General features: G+C 40.3%; 1 protein-coding gene across 1 annotated transcript in view; it reads right to left on the bottom strand.

Annotated features, from left to right (window-relative positions):
• Window positions 1-3872: 3872 nt before the first annotated feature.
• SPRED2 (sprouty related EVH1 domain containing 2) overlaps window positions 3873-7008 on the bottom strand; it is a 114392-nt gene continuing 111256 nt past the window's right edge. Inside the window, exon 7 of the transcript XR_009221666.1 lies at window positions 3873-7004. The gene's annotated coding sequence lies outside the window, so the exon portion shown is untranslated. The remainder of the gene's footprint in view (window positions 7005-7008) is intronic.

The following is a 7008-nucleotide window of genomic DNA, read 5'->3' as shown; positions in this document are numbered from 1 at the left end:
TTTCTGGGTTCTCCAGTCTGTTTCATTGGTCTATGTGTCTATTTTAATGCCAATATCATACTGTTTTGATTACTATAGCTTTGCAATATGGTTTGAAATCAGGAAGTGTGATGCCTCTGGCTTTGTTCTTCTTTCTCAAGATTGCTTTGGCTATATGGGGTCTTTTGTGGTTCCATTAAAATCTTTAGGATTGTGTTCTATTTCTGCAAAAAATGCCATTGGAATTTTGATAGGGATTGCGCTGAATCTGTAGATTGCATTGGGTAGTACGAACATTTTAATGATAGTCATTTTTCCAACCCATGAGCACAGACTATCTTTCCATTTATTTGTGTTGTCTTCCATTTCTTTCATTAATGTCTTATAGTTTTCAGTGTATAGTTCTTTCACTTCTTTGGTTAAATTTATTCCTAGGTATTTTACTCTTTTTGATGCAATTGTGAATGGGATTATTTTCTTAATTTCTCTCTCCAATAGTTCATTATTAGTGTATAGAAATGCAACAGATTTTTGTATATTGATTTCATATCTTGCACTTTTACTGAATTAGTTTATTAGGTCTAACAGTTTTTTTTGTGTGGAGTCTTTAGGGTTTTCTATATATAATATCATATCATCTGCAAATAGTGACAGTTTTCCTTCTTCCTTTCTGATTTGGATACCTTTTAGTTTTTCTTTTTGCCTAATTGCTCTAGCTAGGACTTCTAGTACTATTTTGAATATAATGGCAAGAGTGGGCATCTTTGTCTTGTTCCTGATCTTAGAGGAAAACTTTTAGCTTCCCACCATTGAGTATGATGTTAGCTGTGGGTTTGTCATATATGTCCTTAATTATGTTGAGGTACTTTCCCTCCATACCCTCTTTGTTAAGAGTTTTTATCATAAATGGATGTTGAATTTTGTCAAATGCTTTTTCTGCATCTATTGAGATGATCATATGATTTTTATCCTTCATTTTGTTAACGTAGTGTATTACATTGATTGATTGGTGGATGTTGAACCATCCTTGCATCCCTGGAATGAATCCCACTTGATCTTGGTGTATGATCCTTTTAATGTATTGTTGAATTTTGTTAGCTAATATTTTGTAGAGGGTTTTTGCATCTATGCTCATCAGGGATATTGGCCTGTAATTTTCTTTTCTTGTAGTGTCCTTGTCTGGTTTTTGTATCAGGTGAATTCTGGCTTCGTAAAATGAGTTTGGAAGTGCGCTCTCCTATTTTTTGGAAGAGTTTGAGAAAGGTTGGTATTAATTCTTCTTTAAATTTTGGTAGAATTCACTAGTGAAGCTGTTTGGTCCTGGAATTTTGTTTGTTAGGTGGTTTATGATTACTAATTCAATGTCCTTACTAGTAATCTATCTGTTCAGGTTTTCTATTTCTACACAATTCAGTCTTCATAGATTATATGTTTCTAGGAATTTATCCATTTCTTCCAGGTTGTCCAATTTGTTGGCATAAAATTGTTCATAGTAGTCTCTTATGATCCTTTGTGTTCGTGTGGTATCAGTTGTAACATCTCTTTTATTTCTGGTTTTATGTATTTGAGTCTTTTTTTTTTCTTGGTGAGTCTAGCTAAAGGTTTGTCAATTTTGTTTATTTTTTCAAAGAACCAGTTTCACTGATCTTTTCTATTATCTTTTTAGTCTCTATTTCATTTACTTCCATTCTGATCTTTGTCATTGCCTTTTTTTCTACTAACTTTAGGCTTTATTTGTTCTTTTTCTAGTTCCTTGAGGTATAAAATAAGGTTGTTTGAGATTTTTGTTTCTTGATATAGGCATTTATCACTGTGAACTTCCCTCTTAGAACTGCTTTCCTGCATCCTATAAGTTTGGGTATAATGTGTTTCCATTTTCATTTGTCTCAAGATATTTTTTGATTTCTCTTTTGATTTCTTCTTTGACTCATTGGTTTTTCAGTAGCATGTTGTTTAATCTCTGCATATTTGTGAATTTCCCAGTTTCTTCTTGTAATTGATTTCTAGTTTCACAGCACTGTGATTGGAAAAGATGCTTGATATGATTTCAATCTTCTTAAACTTATTAAGACTTATTTTGTGGTCTAATATAAAATCTATCCTGGAGAATGTTCTGTGTGCACTTGAGAAGAATGTGTATTCTCTCGCTTTGGATGGAATGTTCTGTATATGTCTGTTAAGTCCATCTGGTCTAACATGTCATTTAAGGCTGAAGTTTCCTTATTGATTATCTGTCTGGATGATCTATCCATTGATGAAAGTGGTGTATTAAAGTCCTCTGCTATTAATTGTATTGCTGCCTATTTCTCCATTTAGGTCTTTTAATATTTGCTTTATATATTTAGGTGCTCCCATGTTGGGTCCATAAATATTTACAAATGTTATATCCTTTTCTTGGATTGACCCCCTTATCATTATATAATACTTTCTTTGTCTCTAGTTACACTCTTATAACTATAGCTACCTCTGCTTTCTTTTGGGTTTCCATTCGCATGAAATATCTTTTTTCATCCCTTTACTTTTGGTCTATGTGTGTCCTTAAAGCTGAAGTGAGTCTCTTGTAGGCAGCATATAGATGGGTCTATAGAGACACATTATAATTAAAATGTCAAAAGTTAAAGACAAGGAGAGAATCTTAAAAGCAGTAAGCAAAAAACAACTTTTTATTTACAGGGGAACCCCAGTAAGGCTATTAGCAGATTTTCAGCAGAAATTTTGCAGGCCAGAAAGGAGTAGCAGGATATATTCAAAGTGCTGAAAGAAAAATTTTCCAAGCTGGAATACTCTCCCTGGCAAAGCTGTCATTCAGAATTGAAGGAGAGAAGAGTTTTCCAGACAAGCAAAAGGTAAAAGAAGTTCATCACCACTAAATCGGCCTTACAAGAAATGTTAAAAGGGACTTCTTTAAGCTGAAAAGAAAGGGCACTACTTAGGAACAGGAAAACATAAGGAAGCATAAATCTCACTGGTAAAGGCAAATATGTAGTGAAATTTAGAATAATCTAATGTAAAGATTGAAGATTAATCACTTATAAAGCTAGAATGAAGGTTAAAAGATAAAAGTACTAAAAATAAGTATAATAATTAGTTAAGGAATACACAAGACAGATGTAAAATGTAACATTAAAACATATAAGGCGAGGGGCCGACCCCATGGTGTAGCGGTTAAGTGTGCACGCTCTGCTGCTGGTGGCCCAGGTTCGGATCCCGGGCGCGCACCGACGCACCACTTGTCAAGCCATGCTGTGGCAGTGTCCCATATGAAGTGGAGGAAGATGGGCACAGATGTTAGCCCAGGGCCAGTCTTCCTCAGCAAAAAAAAAAAAGAGGAGGATTGGCATGGATGTTAGCTCAGGGCGGATCTTCCTCACAAAAATAAACAAATAAATAAATAAAAGAAAAAAAAAAACCTCATAAAACATATAAGGTGGAGGGGGGAGAGTAAAAAGGTAGAGCTTAGAATACATTCAAACTTAAGTTGTTGTCAACTTAAAACAGACTGTTAATAAATACAAGTTCTTATATGGTAAGCCTCATGGTAACCACAAAGTGAAAACCTACAGAAGATACACAAAAGATAAAGGAATCTAAGCATACCGGTAAAGAAAACCATCAAATCACAAAGGAAGTGAGCAAAAGAAGAAAGGAACATAGGAACTACAAAACAGCCAGAAAACAATTAACAAAATGGCAATAAGTGCATACTTGTCAATAATTAAATGTAAATGGACTAAATTCTCTAATCAAAAGACATAGAGTGGCTGAGGATATACTTTTAAGTAAAAACAAAACAGAAAAAGAGGTTTTAGAGCAGCATAGATAGGATGCATAATTCTATTTTAGTTCCTCTCCAAAGAGAAAACACTCGTGTGCACATATACACGTAAGTGTACATACACACATACACACATCTGCGTACATATGCATAGAAAGGTCCAAAAGGACACACAGCGCTTACTTTCGGTAGGATAGAGGAGTGTTATGGGTTGAATTGTGTCTCCCCTAAATTCATATGGTGTCCTAACCTCTAGTACCTCAGAATGGGACCTTATTTGGTGATAGGGTCTTTACAGAGGTAATTAAGTTAAAGTTAGGTCATTAGGGTGGGCCTTAATCCAACATGACTGATAGCCTTATAAAAAGAGGAAATTTGGACACAGAGACACATATGGAAGGAAGATAATGTGAACAGACATAGGGAGAAGGTAGCCATTTCCAAGCCAAGGAGACAGGCTTGGAACAGATCCTTCCCTCACAGACCAACCCACACCTTGATTTTGGACTTCCAGCCTCCAGAACTGAGACAATCAATTTCCGTTGTGTAAGCCACTTAGTCTGTGTACTTTGTTACGGCAGCCCTAGCAAACTAATACAAGGAGACTCATTTTCATATTTTTGTAGTGTATGACATTTTTACAATGACTCTGTGTGTTACTTCTATAATCAGAGGCCCTCCGACCAATTTTTGAAAAAAAAAATGAGAGAAGAGACATAATGAGAAGAAAAGGATACCAGGCATGACTATCACATAGTTGGTTTTATTCCTCCTTCATAAATATACAGAGCCTACCTCCTCCTAATCGCCCCACCCTGGCCCCACTCCACACTGCCCTTTAGGTGGTCAGCTTGCCTTGAGGGAACCACTAGCACCGGTGGCTGCTCTAGCTGAGGAGACAGGTGGGCCCCGATTTGCTAGGTCACAACTGGTATCTGGTTGTGCAAAATGTCACCAGGGTCATCTCCCTTCAGTCCACCCATCTGGTTTAGGCCTAAACAAACAAACAAAGTGTGATATTTCCAACCATCTCACTCCACAAATCAGCAAGTCCACCAGGGCTGCAATAAGGAGTTCTGCAAGCAGCTGGCACACTTTTACAAGCGCTGGTCCCTCGTTCACATGGCCGGCCCTGTGACTGCCTGCTCGAAAGCCGTTAAAATAACAAACCACCCTGGGAGTGCTTGTAAAACAGAATTCTTCCAACAACACTTTTTCCTCTGGGACGATGTCCTGGTTTTCTGGGGGGTGCCCACCATTGTGGGGGTGGGGTGGTAACCAGCAGTGGGGACAGCAGCAGGGAGGCGCAGAGACCCAGGAGATGAGGGCACTGACTTGTAGGGGGCGACCTAAACGCCACAAAAGAGGGGCTGGAAGGTTCAGGAAGGCAGAACTCGGCAAGACAATGTGCTCCAACCCTGGTCAAGTACGCTGAGCCGGGTCCAGCCCTCTTGGCGGAACTGCTCTGACAGAAGCCACCAACTTTCTCCAAGTTGCATGCACTGGCTCCCGAGGAATCCGGCCAGCCTAGTGCACTTCTGCAGCTATGGGCCACGAACATATCCGCGAAGGCAGGCAAGGAATCAAAACCTACTTTAGAATTGCAGAGAGATTAAGAAAAAGAAATCTCAACATCTATGTCGTAAGTCTAAATATTCCCCAAATATGCATCATCGCTTCAGCCACGTGTGCTTCAAAAGAGACCGTCCTCTCTAGTTTCTGATGTTTCCTCAGGGTCCCAGGATAAAGGAGGAACTGAGGAAAGAACTAGCAGTTGGAAGCACCTCCCGTGTACTACACTGTAACTACAGCGTATCATTGAACCTTCTTGAAGTGCTGACGGTATTACTCCACTTGTTATACCTGAGGAAACCTAGGCTCACAAAGGCGAAGTCACTTGCCCAAGGGCTAATGGCTAGTAATGGCAGACTGTCCAGCGACCCTGAAAGGGCGAGTGTAGTTTCTCTACGCCTGCTTCCTCACCTGTGAGGTGGACATGAACACTCTACTTCACAGGGAGTTAAAGGTGACGCACGTAGTGCGTCCAGCTCCTGGCTGAGCACGCCAGGCATGAAAGAGGACAGGCTAATCCTGAAGCAGCCTGATGGGCCTGAGAGAACAGGGAGGACTGGGCAAGGCTCTTGACCGGTGTCCACTTTTCAAGCCCACAAACAGGGAGGAGGGTGAGCAGAGGAATCAGAGCGAGGCCAGGAAAGGACCCGGGCTCAGGCCGGGTTCAGCTCTCGCTTCATGTGACTGCAGCTTACCTTACTTACGTTTTCTAAGCCTCAGTTCCTCAACTGTAAACAGGGATAACGGGAGGGACATGCAGGGGGGCACAAGGGTCAAGGAAGATCTCAGCACTTCTTTCCTGCTGCAGCTCTTAGAGGCACCTTCCAAGTTCTCTTCTCCCTTCTGTTTTTATGAGAACAGTTTATTCAGGATTAACTGTCATAAGAACAAGTAAATGCATACATATTATCTTGGCAGATATTAACTTAATTTCTCAGTTCTACTTCAGAGCAATCCCATTATTCCTCTAGCATCAAACTTCTTGAAAACATGTTTTCCATTTGACGTTTTTACTTCCTCCATCTTGACTCTTCACCCCACTATAATCTGGTTTACGCCCCTCCGACTCTAACGAAGCAACTTTCATTAAGTTCTCTAATAATCTCTTAATTACCAATCCTTATGGCTTCTCTCCTCTCACTTTCCAATTTCCAGCATCTCCTGTTGATTTTCACCTTTGCCAGTGCCTTGGAAAAGTCACTGCTTTAGGGAACAGTTAAAACTAAGATGGAGGGGCCCCTCTACACATCTCTTTTTAAGGCCCCAAACTCAGTTCTCTAGAGAAAGAGCTGAAACTTTCCTCTGTGACCTTTAAAAGACCCCACACTTTATTTCCTCCAAGGGATTGTCACTGTAACTTTTGAGCATCCAAAGAGCCCATTTGGAAGGGAAAGTGGGCCAAGTGTTGGTGAAATAGAACCACTCTGAGGAGACCAAGGGTCTTGCAGTTTTAACAGTTGTTTTCTGTGAGAAACTGTCTTCCAAACTCCACACACACACCCACCTGAGGTTCAGCAGGAATCGGTGGAAAACAACTTGGAGGAAGCACAGCTGTTCCCTCTGAGGAGCACGCGTGGGGGAAGCTAGGCCTAGGAAGAGGCGGTGTTCCCTGGGCGGTGACATGCAGCATTCCTTTCACTTGAGGCATCCGAGCCAGAGGAGCTGCCGTCTGTCTCCCCTTG

This window comes from Diceros bicornis, chromosome 12 (genome assembly GCF_020826845.1).
Source record: "Diceros bicornis minor isolate mBicDic1 chromosome 12, mDicBic1.mat.cur, whole genome shotgun sequence".
Classification (NCBI taxonomy): Eukaryota; Metazoa; Chordata; class Mammalia; order Perissodactyla; family Rhinocerotidae; genus Diceros; species Diceros bicornis.
Note: the sequence above shows the minus strand (reverse complement) of the source record. Positions and strands in the feature narration are given on the sequence as shown.